The 19,332-nt window shown below is 40.9% G+C and overlaps 1 protein-coding gene and 1 pseudogene across 2 annotated transcripts in view; one reads left to right on the top strand and one right to left on the bottom strand.

Moving 5' to 3' along the window:
* SRGAP2 (SLIT-ROBO Rho GTPase activating protein 2) overlaps positions 1–19,332 on the top strand; it is a 255,587-nt gene that overhangs the window by 40,999 nt on the left and 195,256 nt on the right. The gene's annotated exons all lie outside the window — the stretch shown is intronic.
* LOC103590776 lies at positions 3,084–4,057 on the bottom strand (annotated as a pseudogene).

The following is a 19,332-nucleotide window of genomic DNA, read 5'->3' as shown; positions in this document are numbered from 1 at the left end:
CTGTAGTTGGGAATTGTCACATTTCTCACAGCAGCGCTATTGGGAAAAAAATCTAGAAATTCCTGTCTTCAACATTACAGAGGAAGAACAGCCCCATTGGCCTCTCCTGTAAGAATAATATAGATCTGGTTAGGGTGATTCCTTGCTTGTTTTAATAATATTACTCATAAATGTACTTTTTTAGACCCTTATGACTGTTTATTAAAACATGAGCTTACTCACGAAATGCTTCTCCCTATATTTTCTTTTTTAAAAAAATTTATTTTTGTTTTTTCCCCTATATTTTAGATGGAAGGTGCTGATGCGTAGTATAAGGTTTGGTGACTACATATTGCCTGTTAGGGAAATGGCTGAGTTGTTTAGATTCTCAGCTGTATTATGCGAAGTTTTCTGTTAGCTTTACTGGTTACTACCATGACATGAGTTACAAAGGGAAACTTTTTTTTGTTGATTTTTTAATGTTTTTTTTTTTTTTTTAAAAAAAGCAATTGTACTTATTTGTGGAGTATAGTGTGTTGTTTCAATACATGCATATATTGTACAATGATTCACATAGGGTAGATAGCATATCCATCCCCTAAACATTTATCTTTTCTTTGTGGTGATTATGGTCAAGATGCTCTTTTCTAGCTATTTTGAAATATACAACATAACATTATTAGCTATAGTCAACCTAGAACAACAGAACTTATTCTTTCTATCTACTTGTAACTTTGTACCCGTTAATCTACCACTTAGTAAAGGGGAACTTTTTGTAAAAAGAGATTGATTTACCCAGGCGAGGGAGATTCACTGTTAGTAAAATATGGCTGGTATCAAATGCTTTTTTTTCTCCTGATGGCCTATCAAGCTGTGGATCTTCTGGCTTTGTAATATATTCAGTTCCACATTCATTCATTCCACATTTTCTGTATACCCAGGTATTGTGCTAGGTACTGTGCTGGACACTGGGTGACAGCGATGAACAAAACCCTAATCCCAAGATTTCATAATAGATGTTGGAATTTGTGTTGTTTAGCGTCATTAGATTCTGCAGTAGTCCCATGATTTTTCAAGATGCTGTCCCTCAGTGTCCTGTTGACTCCACTGCAGAATATTTCCCAGACTCTGGCTATCCCTCATGGCTCCTCACTGCTACTACCCTGGGCCCAGCTGCCATCGTCTCTCACCTGGATTATCTCAGTAGCCTAACTGGTCTCCTTACTTCCATTCTTGCCCCCTTCAGTCTACTCTCAACATAGCAAGTAGAGCAATCCTTTGAAAATGGAATTCAAATCATGCTACTCCATTTCCTGCATGATCTGGCGACTCCTACCTATCTGATCATGTGTCCTATTACTCTCTCACTCTCACTCCTCTTCATCAACATTGGGCTCATGGTGTTTCCTTTAATATGCCAGGTGTTCTCAGCCTGTTCCTGTCTCAGGGCCTTGCTGTTCCCTCTGTGTGGAACATTCTTCCCGTTAGTATCTGCTGGCTCACTCCCTTGGATTTCTCCTCAAAAGTCTTCTTATCAATAAGGCCATCCTGACCACTCTCTATAAAGTGTGCCCCCACCTCGTATTTCCTATTTGATTAATGTCTGCCTCCCCCTCCCCTAGAATGTAAGCTCTGTGAGGGAGGGGATTATGTCTGTTTTGTTCTGCTCTATCCTTAATGATTGGAAGGTGCTTAGTAAATATTTGTTTGTTGAGTGAATAAATCAGCCAATACTGAGTTACTCAATTTTCTCTGTAGAAGGGGCCTCTTGGACCAGTGGTACACATCTGTATGATCGCTGGTGTCAGGAGGACATGGTTAGAATGGCTCAGTCTGTGTGAAATAGAGTTTTTCTTAGCAAAACCTATCAGACACCTGTTGAGTTTAAGGCACAGTGTTAGCCTCATTACTATTACTCTTTAGTCATAAAGTCAGAGGATGTCAAGACTGGAAGGGTCTTGGGAGATCATTTGGGCTGCTTTTCTCATTATTGATGTTGTGAGAATATCAGAGTCTAGAGAAAGTAGGTGAATTACCCAGAGTCATAAAGCGGGTTAGGGGTCAATCTGAAATTAGGCTTCTGAGATCTGATTCCGTAGTGTCTACTACATATTCTTGGGAGATCATTTGGGCTGCTTTTCTCATTATTGATGTTGTGAGAATATCAGAGTCTAGAGAAAGTAGGTGAATTACCCAGAGTCATAAAGTGGGTTAGGGGTCAATCTGAAATTAGGCTTCTGAGATCTGATTCCGTAGTGTCTACTACATATGGTCCCCTGGCTGAGAGAGCTCATGGGCTTTCAGATTTGACAATTTCTTTCTAGGCTCCAAGTAGGCGTTTTTATCTGGGTGATGACCCTGTAATGTGTGGAAAATCCCAAAGGTTGACCAGTGTGAATGGGAACTACCCCAGATGTGCCAGGAGCACCATAAGCACGCTCACTCTTTCACTGGCAGGAGATGTGTAGGGTGGAAAGGAAACCAAAATCAAGACCCTTTGCCGCTCTAGTTGTTTTATTACATGTCACAGTCAAATGTGTCTTCCATTTAAATTCAGATTTTTTGATGAATGTCCAGACCAGCTGCAAGCCCTCTGGGCCAGAAGCCTTCATCTTGCCAGCTGTTCATTTTCTTGATGGACTTCCTTATTTCAGGCATTTGTATGTAGCCTGGCTATTGTGGAGTTGTCAGAGGGGTGTAGACCCCTCTCTTTGGGACAGTCATTTCTCCCCATGTGGCATGTGTCCTGAAGCTGGCCTGCCTCCATCCTCTTTTTAAGTGCATGAGATCTTTTGTTAAGGAGGATGAAGTGATAGAGGATTCTTTTTTTTTTTTTTAAGTCAGATTTATTGATTTCCACCATAATGACTTTAAAAATGGTATGAAACTGACTGTAAGAAAAGCAACCAGTGATTTTAAGTTAAAATTAAGCTAATGGTAAAGGCACATCACCTCTGGCTTCAGTCACCACATCACCTTAGACTGAATATAGATTTTTTTTTTGAACAGAGTTCCAGAACTCTGAAATCCAGGGATGCTGCAGGCCTGTCCCCACAATGTCCTTCATTTTGGGTCAGTCTCCTGGGCCAGAGGTGAAAGTGCTTTTAAAAATACTGCCATCTCTCCAGCATAGTGTCTTTGATTGCATCCACATATTGAGTTGGAACCCATTACACCCAGTAGTAAGAAGCTTCTGTGAGGCCCAACTGAAACGCCATCATGTGGTAGTTTTTGTGTCCTTCCGTAGGTTCCCTGACCACATTTTTAATGGAGCCCATGGGCAATTTCTCAGTCTACTCTTTAGTGCCTATCCACAGCTGGTCTTGTTCTAGCTTAAAGATGAGTCACACTTTTCCTCCAGACTTATTGTACATGCTGGATAAGGGTACAGTTGGCAGGTGCTCCTGGGCACCCTTGACAGGGGGATCACATCTTCGGGTTTTCCTTTATCCAACACTGTCCTGTGTTGTTTCTGCCTACAGAGAGGCTCCTTCTTCTTCTCTTTGGCCCTTGTATTCCGCTGCACAGCATCTTTGGGTATGTTTACTGCTAAAACATCATTTTTAGGGGAGCCAACCACCATGATCTTGGCCCCACTCGTCACTTTTATTTCTTTCAATTTCTTATCCTTTAGTATGAGTCTCTTATACATGACTTTCTGCATGGCAGGTGGGAGACCTGTAATCGAGTGAGTCTTCTGTTTCAGCTCAAAACCTGTGCTGTGCAGGGGGAACTTCATGTCGTGCTTGGTCTTATTCCAGATGGCCTTTAGGTCCACCAGCTCCCTGCCTACGCCGCCGCCCGTGTCCTCGCCGTTGCTGACCAAGGTCTGCAGGGTCCCCAGTGGGCTGCGCCGGGGCAGCTGATGGCTACCTCACGTGGTGCAGGAGTCCTTGGCCACCACCCCCACCACCAGCTTAGGCTTCCGTGCAGGTGTCTCGGTTGCCACCATCTCGGACTCCGTGTCCATGCCAGGTTCCTCCATGCCATCTGGGTTTCCGGCTGCCATCCTTATGATTGTGTACAACCGAGAGAGGATTTTTAAAGAAAGAAAAAACTCCAGCATTTGGTGGAACATGTTTATGAACTGATATAGATGTAATTGGGATGGCATAAAAAAGACTTAAATTTATTTAATTTCTTGCCATCTGGTGTGTGATATAAGGAGCCCAATTTGAGTTTAGAAGGCACTTTGATCATAAATGAAGAAGGTGTCATATTTAATTCCACTCCCTGTGGCCTCTATTACAATACCAATTATGCAAAAAGCCCATGTCTTTGCTGCATCTAGTTCTACTCAAGCAAAAGCTCTGAACTTTCTTAGTTTATGCTAATATATTTCCAGTTTAGATCTGAAATGTATTCTGGGGATATTGACTTCCAGATAGCCATTTTTGGGTCAAAGGAAGTTCAGGTGTCCTGAGTACACCTAGAGAGCTTCATTTTGGTTTGGTTACAAAATTTATTTTACCTTGGTTTTCTTAGGTGGGCAAAATAATAGAGGCCAGAAAAGTTTAGAGCTGTGCCCCAAGACATCCAGCAAAATTATAAGACCTAGAATTAAGAACTAGGAGTTACTCTGTTTATAGGTGATTTCTTTTTAGGCTGGGCTAGAGGAGTTTCTGAGCACCAGCTGAATTCTCCCTTTTATGTCTTTGTCTAGGATTACCTTTTAGCCCTCTGAGGCCTGGGTGAGTCTCAGATCTGGGTCACAGTCACTCATGAGGGCCCTTGATCTGGACAAGGTGGACTAGAGTTACTAAGTCCAAACAACTGAGGTGGTGAGAGGGGCTCTGCCCTTTGGTTCTTGTGTACTTTCTTATTAAAGAGCTAGAGAAGCAATCTCAAGGTCAGGGGAACTCACTCTGATGTGTTCAGTCATTGAGGATTGTGCTGGAGATTCTGACTTAGGTTCTGCCATCAGATACAGAATGCCCTGATCCTTAGAGGCAGAGGCAGCTTTTCAGCCTGTGCTAGAAGTTATACTGGGCCTGCTTCTTCCTCTCTCTCTCTCTCTCTCTCTCATCCAGTAGCAGCTTTTAATTGGAGCTTCATTTAGACACGAGCAAGTGGACATTAACCCAGCTTTGAGAATAAATGTGAGCCCACATATTATTTTCCTAGTTTCTCCTCTCTTTCTGCTTTTTGCTATCTTAGTAGTATGCTAATCGTATTCTCTCTCTCCATGTTCCCTCCACCTTCTTTCTTTGGCAGGAGTTATTACTTGTCTTGGAAGAGTAGGTGAAGAGCTGTTTTTAGGACTCTCTGAAAGGGTACAGTATGGATGACATTCTTAGCTAATGTAACCAAATCCAGGGAGCTGGGGTCAGCCTGAGCTGGAATCAGTTCAAATTAACAAAGCACTGATGCTTAGTGGTGGGAATACAAGTAACCACAAGTGTTAAACACATTTGGAAAGGGATTCTGACATCATCCCCAGGATCTGTAGGGAATACACACAGCCTGTAGACCCATTCCTCTTTGACCCATAAAGATTCTTTAAAGAGTAATGCCCTGAGTGGTTTTCTGGCCAGCTTGCCTGCTCATTTATCTTTGAGGAGATAGAAGGAGACAAGCTGCCTTGTGTAGCTCCACAGCCCCAGAGGTGTAAGGATTCTGCATTTGAAAGGGTGAAGCTAAGAGACTGGGTCTTTGCGGACCCCAAGGGATCTGCTTTTCCTTTATTCATTGTCCATACAAAACTTTTCCTGGCAGCGGCATTGCTGTTTAGCAGAGTTGCTTTTTGCTGTTTAAGTTGTTTGGCACTGATGTGTCAGGATGAGGGTTTTCTGAATACTTTCCCAGCTGGTTACTTGAGTGGTGGTCAGGGCAGGGCTGTATTGAGCTGTTGAGGCTGGGTGTCTGTCTGGATACCCACAGCTGGTCTGTTGAAGAGAGCATGGTCCTTATTCTGTTGCTTTTGGTAGTGCTGCATGTGGCTCTTTAGATGTGGATAGAGGTGAGTTGGGGGGGGGGGGGGTGGGGTCTTTTTTGGGTGCTTTGGAGAGCATGGTCCTTATTCTGTTGCTTTTGGTAGTGCTGCATGTGGCTCTTTAGATGTGGATAGAGGTGAGTTGGGGGGGGGGGGTGATGAGGTCTTTTTTGGGTGCTTTTGGTAAAGTAGTCTAGACCACAGGATTTGCTGTGACTTTTACCCTTATCCTGTGCATACTTCTCTGCTAGCCCTGGTTGGCCTTTCTTATGCCTTTGATTTCCCCGGCTTCTCTTGTTTGAATTTACATTAAGGACTCCATTTTCAAAATCACACCAACTTGCAGTTCCTGAGCCAATTATGACTGTGAAGTAAGTTCTACAGGTAGACACAGATCCATCACCCAGTAAACCTGCTACCAACCAGACCTTGCATCTGGGATTCCACATCAAGTGCTGGGCAGCCTGGTGCTTCTGCAACTTAAGTGCTTCCCTCTCTCCCCCAGTTGGCTCAGCCCATTAGGGCTAAAATTGCCCCTCACATCCTAGTCTCTCTTGCTGGCAGAGGCCTTGCCTAGACCCTAAGCTGCTTGGCTCAGGTTCTGTCTTGCTTTTTTTGGGGGGAAGACGGTGGGAGGAAGGTGTTTAAATATGCACCAAAGAAATATAATGAACCTCCATGGACCCAACACCCAGATTAAGCAGTTATTCCCATTTTGCCAAATTTGTTTTATACGCCCCACCCCCGCCTTCCTAAACATTTACTTTTATACAAGAAAGATGGGGTAGATACCTAATTCCCCACCTTGCCTCCCTTTTTAAGTCACTTTTCAGAATAATTAGTTAGTGACCTAGTAACCTCCACTAGTGACCAATCATTTTTTGTTTTTGTTTTTTCCAAATATCATAATGAACAAATAGATTATTATGCATTTGATGTGTTTCATTACTTATTAATTGTTTGCAGTCATTATTTAAATTGTTTTGGATGCTCACATTGTCTCATGTTAGGTCAGTAGGTGTCCCTTCAAGTTGACTCCCATGTCCTTTTGACATGATCTTGTTGGACTATGGTAGCTTCTTTGCTTTTTAGCCCAAAAAGATGTTACGGGCTCTATATCCTGCACCAGGCATGTAATCAGTCATTTCTCCAGGGTGCCTTGATTCCTTTTGGTAGAGAATACAGTCTGGGCCCTAAGGCTGAATTACTTTTATTAACCTCCTCTCCTGGGATGATAGCCTGCTCCCCTGCTCTAGCCAGTGTGAGGCTCTTGCTGGCGGGCTCTATATCCTGCACCAGGCATGTAATCAGTCATTTCTCCAGGGTGCCTTGATTTCTTTTGGTAGAGAATACAGTCTGGGCCCTAAGGCTGAATTACTTTTATAAACCTCCTCTCCTGGGATGATAGCCTGCTCCCCTGCTCTAGCCAGTGTGAGGCTCTTGCTGGGAATCAACAGATCCTCTGAAACCACTGTGTAGCTCTGCCTCACTCTTGTAAAGATTCATCTCTGAGAATCTTGTGCAAACTCTCTAATGTGGTCTTCCTCCTTCTGACACTTTTGATTCAATCATCCTGAATTTTGCTAGCCCAATGAGCAGTGTGAGGGTACTTGAAAAAGTTCATGGAAAGATTTGTATTATCTCTTAATTTTATTTTTCCATGAACTATTTGAAGTACCCTTGTATGTGTGCTGTGCCTTGGACTGCAAAGCCCTCACTGGGGCCAATTTGTCTGGCTAGAATAGTTACCCCAGCCTATGCTAAAACTCTAGTAAACAGGGATCTATGTGGGCTCAGTTTCACTTCTGCCCCTTTGGGCCCTGTGTTCTACCAAGTGTTCCTTTTATTTGAGCTCTCCTTCCCCTCATCGAGATCTTATCTGGTCTTTAAAGATTTACTGCTGCTTTCTGGCTTCTGAAAAACCCAGCTTAGGAGTTCCGTTTCAGTTTGAGAACCTATAGACCTGTCTCATCAGGTTGTCATCCACCCATCTAGGGCTGGGCAGTGGGGGCAGGGGGTTGTAGTTTGCTTTTTGCATAGCATACACCTGGCTGGCTCATTCTCAATCTTTTCTTTCTTCTTGTAATCCATGGGTCTCAGAGTCTTCAGAGTGGTGTTTAGTAGGTCATCTTGTTGATTTCCCTCTAGGGAGTAAGATGTTCTGGCCCTGTACCATTGGCAAAGGGATTTAAGGATAGATAATGGGCTGCGGTTTTGTTAAATGGAAGAATATGATGAGATGGCCTTTTAAAGAGGCTTGGCTGCAGGGTTCATTTGAATGGTTGGTTCTTGTTTCCCATGCTGATAGGCAGATTCTTGACAGGAATTTTGAATGATCCCAAATCTGGCAGATCACTGGTAAATCAAATAGTCAACCTCAAGGTTGACGGTGAAACTATCTTGAATGCAGTTTCGTGGACCTCTGGAGATTCCCTTTATAGGCTTTAATCATTTAGTTATTTTAGTTTAGGCTGTTTAGCTTCTTCACATGGAGATAACAAATGTGAAAAAGACAGAGACATTAGGGAAAAACTCAGGAGCCTTGTCCCCTCCATTCCTGACTTGAGTTCTGTGAATTGACCCATGGGTGAGTAGTGAGGAGTTAGGCTCAAAGGAAATAAATACCAGAACTAGCTCTGTTTTGTGCTTGCTCCAGTCCTTCAGTCAAATTCAGCAACTCGGCGTAGCATGTAGAGTGGTCATTCAGGACTGTGCTAAGTTGCACTTCTTTACAACAAATAGAAGCCCCAGTAATTTATAGCCTATCATTTCTGGAGTCTGGAGATGGCTTGGCATAAGCTTTGCTGAAGCAGATTCAGTTACATTAGAAGAAAATCTAGCTAGCTGCACCCAATACCCAAAGCTTTTAGATGCTAAGTAAAGAGGTCATGTAAAGGTAACAGAATGACTCTGGAACTCAATCCCCCACCCAAGAAAGAGAATAATGACATTCTGGGTTGGCCTCATTTTATTTCCCTTTGATTTTGAGTAATAAATTCCCTCCTTACTTTTCAACTGAACAGTTTGGGAGTCTGTATTCCCTTGAAAGACTCTATTCTCATACCCATCAGACTGAATTAGGTGAAAACTCCTTATTCGTAACGAATGTTGAAGGATTTCAAAGGGCTAATGGAAATTCTTCTAGAAACAACAATTTCCATTCTATTGGTGGGGCAGTTCTGAAGAAATTCCCTGAACCTCTTGGGTTATTTTATATAGCAAAACAGTCAGCATTGGGGTTTCTTTGCTAACAGATGACAGCAAGAATGTAGACACTTGGAATCCATGCATCTCTAAGTTGCATTTTAGCCTGAGTGTTATGTCTCCTTTCCTAACTCTTAGCTCACAGAAAACAGATGGATAGATTTGCATTATTTCTTTCCCTGACTCCTCTCACCATTCCTCCAGAAAGTGGTGAATGGCTGCCTGCCAGGTAAAATCTGGGTGACAAAATCCAAAGTCACATTCAGAGTTATCAGCATGACCCCCACCCAGTTTGCCTCCAAAGAAAGGAGAGTCTTATGCAAAATCTTGCTTTATTGCCTTTAGATTCAGTGTTTATTAAGTTACCACATTAGAATTTAGTATTGTGCTAGTTGTACCCATGTTGATTAATTGATTTTATTGTTCATTTGTGGAGCACTAACAGTATTCTTGGTACTATGCTGGGCACCTGAGATTAAAAGATAAAAAGATAAATAAGACATGGTCCTTGCTACCTGGAGCTCACAGTCTACTGTGAGAGCATGAGATGGTATGATTAGAGCTATAGTAGTGTTACCACATTATTTGCATTGTATCCTAAAGCCAGTGGGGACAGTCTCTGCCCTCAAGGAGCTTACATTCTAGTGGTGGTGTGGTAGTTGGGGAGACAGACAATATACATGTGACAAATGATATTTTTCAGATGGTGATAAGTAATTTGAAGAAAATTACTGGAGTAAAACATGAGAGTTAGAATGTTTGGGCATTGGATTAGGTACTGATCTATTGGGGTGGGCAGCCAGGGCCTCTCTGAGTGGGTAGCATTTGAGCTGAAGCAGCTCAGAAAGATCGTGGCAAGAGCGGTCCTGATGGGAGAACAGCAAGTACAGGGACCCTAATATTGGAACAAACTTGGCACAGTGTTGGAGCTCCATGAAGATGGTCGGGGTGTCTGGAGCATGGCGGAGCATAGAGGAATGAGTGGCACTCAGATGAGGTTGGAGGGCCTTCTAGGCCCTGGAAAGGAATTTGGATTAATTCCAATGGAGTAAGAAGCACTGCAATTGATTAATTAAATCAGAGGTTAGCAAACTATGACCCATTTGACCCATCTGGCCTGCTGCCTATTTTTGTAAATAAACCCTATTGGAACACAGTCACACCCTTTGGTTTATGTATTGTTTATAGCTGTTTTTACATTATCAGAGCAGAATTGAGTAGTTTCCACAGAGAACAAATGGCCCAGATGCCTAAAATATTTACTATCTGCCATTATAGAAAAAGTTTGATGACCTCTGAATTAAATGATCTAATGTAGGTTTGGAGGAGATACTCTGGTTGCCGTGTAGAGAATGAGTGGTAGGAGACAAGAATATATTTGAATAGTTCAGGTAAGTAATAACTGGATGTTGAGCTCCCAGAAAGCAAGGATCACACTGCTTTTATTGTATTTAAAAGCACCTAGTTATGATCTACACTCATTAAATATTGTTGAATGAATGATGGGATACTGAATATGACAGTGTTAGTAAAAATGAAGAGGAAGTGAGGCTTTGAGAGATATTTAGGTGGTAAAAAATCAGTACAGTTTATGGTTGACCAGGTGAATAGAAATAGGGGTAAGGCAAAGGAGGAGTATAGGATGTCCTTCAGGTTTCTGGTTCAGGTGTCTTGGTGCATGGCAGTGCCATTAACTGAGACAGGGAAAGTGGAGATACAAAGAGCATATATTGCCAGGGAGAAGGAATTCATCTTTGGTTATGGGACACCCAGGACATCTAGGTGGTGTGTCTAAAAGGTAGTTGGGAAGACAGGTCTGGATCTCAGTGGCAAAGGTCTGGACTGGTGATATCAGGAATTTCAGAGTCATCAGCTAACGCAGGCTTTCCCAAGAAGAGTATGTGATGAGGAAGGCAGGGAACGATCGCGTAGGGCACTTATTTCCTATACAATTTGGATCTAGAGAGGAGGGGAGTCTTGCTACACCTCTGACCTAAATAATTCTTGTCCTGAGGTTAGTGACTTCTGGCAGGCATAGGTAAGAAGTGTGAAACCTGGTCATCTGGTCCCAAAGTGGAGGAGGAAATAGAGTCCCACTTCCCACTCCGACTGCCACTTCCCACTCCGACTGCCACTTCCCACTCCCACCACCACGATGGACAACAGCAGGAACACAGTACGAACTTCATGGACAGACTAGTGATGTTCTTCAAGACTTTCTATTTGGGGACAGTAATCAAGAATAACTCCTTATGCTGGTGAGCATCCTAGGATTCTCAGACTTTCCACAGGAGGTGGAACTCCTTAGAAATACTCTGATGAGAGACAGGGAGGCAAAATTGCTTGAGTTGACTAGTAAGAGGAATGAAGCTCCACAAGTTAAGAAAGACATATCAGTTTCACCTTCATTACACAATTATTTATTAAACACCTTCTATGAATGAAGGTAGTAGTAAAAGTAAATTAAAAACATGAAAAAATTATTTTGAAAGGCATATGTTGAAGAGTTTTACTTCAATCTCTGCACACCCCCTGCCCCTTATTATATGCCACTCTTAATAGTTTTTTTTTTATATCTGTCCAGTGTTTCTTTATGTAAATATGAGCAAATATGTATCCCCCCTACTCTTTTACACAAAAGGTAGCACATTATATAACCTGTCCTGTAACTTGCTTTTTGTCCTTAACAGTACATCCTGAGGATCCTTCCATGTTGGCACAGAGAAAGCTTTCTCTTTTGTCAGAGCTGCATAATATTTCATTGTGAGGATGGCTGCCTCCTAGTTTACTAAATCAGTCCCTTACAAATGGACACTTGTGTTGTTTCCAGTATTGCTGTTACAGGCAATACCTCAATGAACAAAGGCAGCTTTTAAAAGGGTTGCACAGCACTGCATATGCTACTTAGAATGAGATTATTATTCTTCGTTCTTAGAATGAGGGTTGGTTTAATGGTTGATAAATTCCCAATTACTGGTATTCACGAGTGAAACATTGATGATGAGACCAATATCTCTTCATAACTTAAGACTCATTAGTGCAACCACCCCATGGAGGCATACTGCTGTAGCTCAGGTTTATTTTAATAATAAAACCTTTGGAAATTTTAATAATGAAACCTACTTAAAGCCCTTTGCTCAAGAAGTCTGAATCACTGATCACTGCAATTACTGCCATGGCAGCTGTAGAGCAATTTAACAGGATAATAGTGAATAAGATAAATTACACTTCAGATTCTTAATGGATTGATGTGCAAGGAAAGATGGGGGTGGGGGAGAAGCGCCTTTTGAATTTGAGCTTATAGTTATCAAATAGGGAACAGGGCCATTGTAGCCATTACTACTTGGAATTAGTCATCCCGTTCCAACCTCTGGGCTCTGTGGTGGGTAGAGCATCCTGTTTATTATAGACAACAAATTGTGTTAATTCTCTTGTTTGTGTGCCTCTGTGGAGTGGGTGGAAATTCTAGGTGACTTGCTAATTGTCTTATTTAGAATACTCCCCTTTCTAATAAAGAATTAGTATCCTTGGTGTGAAAATAGGGAGCCAGACCTCCCCACAAACAGCTGTTGGCCAGGGGAATAACAGCATCTGCCAGGTGAGTGGTTAAAAAAAGGCAGACTGGAAAAATAACTGTGGGATGGTAAGTGTTTCACTCTTATAAGTCTAACATAATGTCTCCCTATGTGTTGAGGATGGTGGAGGGGATGGATCAGTTAAGGAGTTAGGTACAGTGCTTGCTTTGTGTGTCCCTCAATTTGTGTTTAGGGGAGAATAGTGAGGATGTGGGGTGTGTGGATTGGGGTGTGGAGTAGCCTTTGAAGGAGCCCAGAGAAGCAGATCTAGGAGTCTTGGCTGCAGTTGCACCTTATGGACACATTCCTTGGCAGCCAGTCACATTGTGGATGCCTTAACATCTGCTGGGTGTTGATCTTATACCTTCATTCTTAGTGCAAAACATTTAACATTCATTATCTTGTTCTTATACACAAAGCCCTTGGAGATGAAGAGCAGGAGAATGAAGTCTTTTCTTAATGTTTAATCAGAATTAACACACCTTAAAATGCCTTTGGGTTTAGAGTAGCATTGTGTTTATAGAAAAGTAAACTAAGTTGTCTTGAAATGTAGAAAGCCCTTCTAGAAAAATGAGCAGGGATAGGCTGAAACCACAAGACAGGTGAGGTTACTCCTCTGAGCTGGAAAAGGCCTTGTGTCCATGGAGACTGCCTCAGAAACAGTCTGGTCAGAGGATTCTGTGCTCAAATACTGCTTCTGCATCTTGGTCAAGTTATATAATCCCTGATTTATGATTACTTTAATCTGTAAAATAAGGAGAATGATATCTACCATCAAGTGTTTTTTCTTTTCTTGAAACAACTAAGATAATAGATGTAAAGTTGGCTCTGACTAGGTGGTAGCTGCTACTATAATTAGCAGAAAATCTTCTAAGGGTCTCATTTATAGGTTTGGAGAAAAGGAAGTCACTTTCTCTTCTTGCATGAGGAGATTGGTACTTCTGGCAGTAAATCAAAAGGGCTGCCTTTAGGGTTGGGAAGCTTATTGACAGTATTGGAGGAAGGTGTTAGTTACCATGGCAACTTGGGAATTCATTTGGAGAGAGAGTTATGACTGGGGGTTATCTCACTGAAAGAGACCGACTGGTAGAGATAAAGAAAGGCTCATCTAGCAGGAACGAAATCTCACTTGTTCTATATCTGCAAGAAATACTGAGAGATGTGCTCTAGAGAAAGTTCCAAACATGATGTACAGGCTTTCTGTACATTAACGGGTGGCCATGTCTTATTGGACCTCAATGCTACTACTAGTTTATTGCTTTTGTTCACATGCATTACGTGAAAATAAATGTATGAATGAGATTTAGATGAGCTGTTTTTTGTTTTGTTTTATTTTGTCACCTGAAAATGTGACATCAAACTGTTATATATTTTCCTACAGTTGGTTCAATTCCCAAGAAGGTTTTAGTTACAAGAAGCATGAATACAGAACACACCTTAATCATTTATTTTGTTCCTAAGGTAAATGACATAATGAATATAAGCATTTCCTCTTGATTAGGCAATTAAGACATATTTTCTTTTTGTAAAGGTGTTTCTGGTAGTGCCACTTTATTACTGATTTTGAAAAGCTTTTTGGTACAAGATCCATAATGTCCATTGTTAGTTTGTCTGATTCTTTAGTACATCTGCTGTTGTTTGTTACCTTCTTCTAATTGCAGCCTTGCCCAGAAGCAGAGTGGACCAAATGAAATCCTTACAACAGCATGATTCTAGATTTGCTATTTAATTTTCCACAGGCTTCCAGTGCTCACTCACATATACTTCTGTCCTTCTCTTTGAAGTTAGGGGTGGCCATGTGACTGTTTCGGTTAGCAAAATGTGATCATATGTGGCACTTCTAGGCAGAAACAATTGCCAGTATGTGACAGTTCAGTGCTCTCTTTTCCTGCCTCAGTGATTGTGAAAGTTTGTGACCAAGTGGAACCTCTGTCGGGGCTCCTGAACTACAGTGATAAACAGATTCCCCCCTCCTGACCCTTGTTGGACACATAGCATAAAGAAGAAATTATCTTTTGTTGTGTGAAGCCTCTGAGATTTGGGGGGTTGTTTGTTATTGCAGCAGAACCCAGCCCATCCTGACTGTTTCAGTAGTCACTTAAAACATATTTATTGAGTACTTAACTTGTGCTGGGTACTGTTAGGTTGGGGCTATAACAGTGAATAGGACAAAGTCTTTTCCCTTGTAGAGCTTATATTCTAAGAGGGAGACAGACAGTAAAGAAGTAAACAAATAAAGATGATTACAAACTGAGATAAGTGCTGTGATAGAAAATAAACAAGGTCAAGTGATAGAAAAATCCCCAAAGAGCAAAGCGGTCATGGGGAAGGAAATGGAAATCCCCCAAGACCATGGTTAATGTTCTTTAATATTTCCCTATACGTCTTAAGACTCTGGGTACTTCCAGAGAAGTTTCTTATGCCTCAGAAAGGAGATAGCACTGAAAGCAAGAGAGAAACATGTTGTGTTTCTTGGTAGCACTGTGGCAAAATTAACTAGCTAGTATTCTCCAAAATAAATAACAGTCAAGAATGATATTTGTTTGTTTTGTATCTTTGAAAACTCATTACTCTCCCACTGGGTTTAGTGGAAGGTGAAATTTGAGCTTTGTTTATGTGTGGTGTTAAGCCCCTCCGGAAGGGCCCATCTTCAGCAGTCAGCCTGTCCTGAGATCCAGTTGGTTAGTGGATACTGGTCTAATTGTGTTAATCTGGCTCCTATATTGGGGAGAAGTGGAATGGAAGTAGATGTATAATCCTTATAGTTTGTCTAATATGATTTTAGAAGGAAATAGAGTAATGAAATATTTCCTTAAATATTCCTTAAATATCCCCAGTGAAAGCTTTGAGACTGCTTATAATTCTTCTGGAAGAAGCATAGGTTTGGAGCTCAGGTCTGGTTGTTGAGGGGCATTGGTTCCTATACCAGCCGGGAATGATTTACTTTGTGTGGTTGTAAGAGATCTCTTGGTATAAGACAGGGAAGCATCTATTCTGCCTTGATAAGTGAGAAAATGGTGCTTTGGTGGTGGAAGGAGAGCTTTATCTGCTTTTCTTTTTTTCCTTTTCTCTGGGGCAAACCAGAGCAATGAGAATGGGGGAAGGCCAGGAAATGAGGCATGTCTAAAAGATAGTTATAAGGATGAACCAACTCATTCAAAAATTTTGGGCACTGGGAGAGAATGTACTGTGTAATTCTATGTCCAAATTCAGAAAAAACGCTTTTGCAACTGAAATGAAAGGGAATCCAAAGGGTCGTGGATGGTGATGTTTGTCCCTCATTAGTTAAACCAGTATTATGATCATCCCTTGAGGAAGATAGAAAATCTCTAAACTGGAGCCCAGACTTTTTTTGTCTTGAATGTTTTAGACATCTCATGTTGCACATACTCTGAGGGAAGCAGAAAAAATGGATTAAAGTAAGGACTACCCAGCATTGAAGACACACACATCCTTGCAAATATATGGGTGTATTTACGTAGTGTAAATTTCTATGCCAGGACACATGCCAACAGTTTAATGATGTGTATAGCAAAGTCCCTTCTTAGCCCTATTCAGAAACCCTAAAATGAGCTACAAGTCTGAAAATATCGAAGCTGAAAGCCAAAAACAACGATCATGTTACCTAGGGGCTCATGAATAATTCAGCTGTCTTTAATGCTTTTTCCATGGTGAAAATAAAAGCCAAGATATTTGGCATAATGTAGGCAAATTATACCACCACCCCCCCCTTTTTGAGAAGATGATTGGTCATGAGGAATGTGAGGAAGGGTGGAGAAAAATAAGGAATCTATTCATATTTCTTTTAACCAAATGTATGGAATCTCTCAACATTCCACCTCTAAAGAAGTAAATATATAAAAATTCAAGTTGGAAGTTTGAAGGTGTTTCCTTTAAATGCTCGAAGATTGGGGCTCACGAAGCACTTAGAAAATTGCTCCTAAAATCATAGAAGGGTGGTCAGAGACATACCAAAAGAGAAGGAATGTCTGATATTCTTGGTGATAGGAAACCCAAGCAGTGTTGGTGTGTTTTAGGAAAATGATAGTTCTTAGGCATGAACAAAAGAGCCTATGGATGTTCTTAAAAGTTGTGTGCAAATTGAATTACTGTAAATCTAATTATAATTTAAAGGCATTAGGAAAACATAATAACAAGACCTGCCAGAAGATTAGAATTATTTTTCATAAAGTGAACATGTTTCTTTCTCTCCAATTTAACTTTTAAATCTAGGTTTTAGTATATTGGTTTAACTTAAATTGAGACCTCTGCTATCCAGGAGATAAAGCTCTGGACATTCTGCATCTTCTTCCATTCTTGCCTCTTGAATAGGTAAATTCTCCTATCTCCTTCTACTTTTCTCCTAAAAATAATAAGATAAGTGAGTTAATAGAATCTAAGAATGTTCAAGCTCCGAATCTAAGAATGTTCAAGCTGGAAGGAGCTTAGAGATCATCTAGTGCAGGTCACTCTTTTAACTGAAACTAAGGCCTAAAGAAGTTAAGTGAATTGTTCAGAGTACCCTCTAATAAGAGATAAGGCAAATTATTATGAATAGGGCAAAAAGAACCCAAAGAAGAAATTTTTATTTATTAAAAAATATGTGATAAAGGAAATAGCCCTGGCTTGCATGGCCCATTTCTTTCATCTTACCTGCTTTTTATTGCTTAAATAATGATGAGATACCTGGAAGTTTAGCTGTCATCTTGTGACATGAAGTGCTGTATTAACTCACTAAAGAATAATAGATGGAGCCCTGTATCCCTAGTGACATCATCAAGCTGCTTTACCAGCTATACATGTCCTACCTCCAGGCTTCTTCATTGGAGTTCTTCTGGATATCATGGCCAAGGTAATCCCATATGGAACAACCCAAAAGTAGAACAAAATTTTAAAAATCTGTTTGAAGTCATTGGAGAGCTAACAAGGCAGTCGGACATTATGAGACCAGATAAAGAACAAGGAAACCCAGAGAATGGCATTAGGATAAACTTCCCCTATGGGCATCTTCTGATTTTGGAAGAGGCAGCTGAGAGGCAAGAAACCTAGCAGAACTTCCAAACATTTATGGTGCTAGGGGTAAAAAATTGAATTTAGGGGGCCGGCCTGGTGGCGCACTGCTACAGTGCGCCGCTTGGGAAGTGCGGTGGCGCTCCCGCCGAGGGTTCAGATCCCGCATACAGACCGGCCGCTCACTGGCTGAGCGAGGTGCGGGTGCAACACCGAGGGTTGCGATCCAGTTGCTGGTCCCAGCCCGGTACGGGCGTGACACTGAGGGTTGCGATCCGTTGCCGGTCACGAAAAAAAGACAAAAAGGAAAAAAAAAAAAATTGAATTTAGGACCTGCCAAAGAGGGTGAGCCTTAGTAAATACCTTAGGCTTTGGGTTGAGTGGAAGAATAATATATGTGTGTTATATATGCTGTGAAAAATAGAAATAAAGCAAATAAAAATGGGAGGAGGAGGGAAGAAGGGAGGTAGAAAGGAGAGAATAGAATAATATTGTCACAAAATTAATGAATAAGTGGGAGTCAAAGTGTTAATCAAAAGCTGACAAACCAAACAGTAGGAGAGTAAGTAAGGTAAAAAGGGGGCTAAGGACATTATAAGAAGTATTAGTATAAAGATAACCACTAGAACAAAAATACAAACTTTCCTAAATAGGAAAAAATAAAAAATAAAAAAGATCACAGGGTGATATAACATAATAGAAACAGTAAAAATAATGTAAAATAATATGACAGGTTTGAGACCAAATATATCAGTAATATAAAATTATAAATGAGGTGAAACTCACCTGATAAAAGGAAAATATTTTCAGATTGGCTCTCAAGCAAAAACACAACTCTTTGCTGTATATGGGAGATATACTGAAAATGAAAGTATTCAGAAAGGCTAACATTAGAAAGATGACTGAAAGACATACTCTTAGCAGAGTTATTTGTAAGACTCAAACAGTTAACAAATGACCATCAGAAGAAGAATGGACAAATATTAATTGTAGTATATTCACACGTGGAATACTATGGTATACAACAAGAATATATGAATTAGAACTACACATACAATATGAATGAATCTCATGATAGTAATATTGAGTGAAAGAGGCACGGAACAAGAGTACATAGTATATGGTTTAATTTATATTAAGTTTAAAAACAGGCAGAGGCAACCTATGGTGATGGTAATCAGGATCATGGTCACCTTGGGGGGAGGGTAATGACTGAGGGGACTCAAAGGGGTGACAGTTGCATGGTTTTCTTCACTTTGTAGACATTCTTTAAGCTGAATCCTTCAGAGTTGTCCCTTTCCGTATTACACTACATTTTAGTAAAAGGCTTACACTTGAAATGTAAACTGTTAACAAGCAAAAGACAAAGTTGGGGGTTAAAGTCCTGTGGAATATTAGACTCAGAGTCAGTCATAGTAGAGAGTGATTTTTAATTCTAGTTTGTATGAATACTGCCTTTAGGCTCTTGGTGGCCATTTCCTTTTCTTTATGATACATCAAATTGCTCCCTAGATTTGTTTTTGCCATCTCTAAATTAAAAATAGAGTCTATAAAAACAGGATAGAAAATTCAGAAGTAGATCTAAATATACAAAGGAATTTGTCATAAACTGTGGCATTTCAAATCTGTGGG

Source organism: Galeopterus variegatus, unplaced genomic scaffold, assembly GCF_000696425.1.
Source record: "Galeopterus variegatus unplaced genomic scaffold, G_variegatus-3.0.2 Scaffold872, whole genome shotgun sequence".
In the NCBI taxonomy this organism is placed as follows: Eukaryota; Metazoa; Chordata; class Mammalia; order Dermoptera; family Cynocephalidae; genus Galeopterus; species Galeopterus variegatus.
Note: the sequence above shows the minus strand (reverse complement) of the source record. Positions and strands in the feature narration are given on the sequence as shown.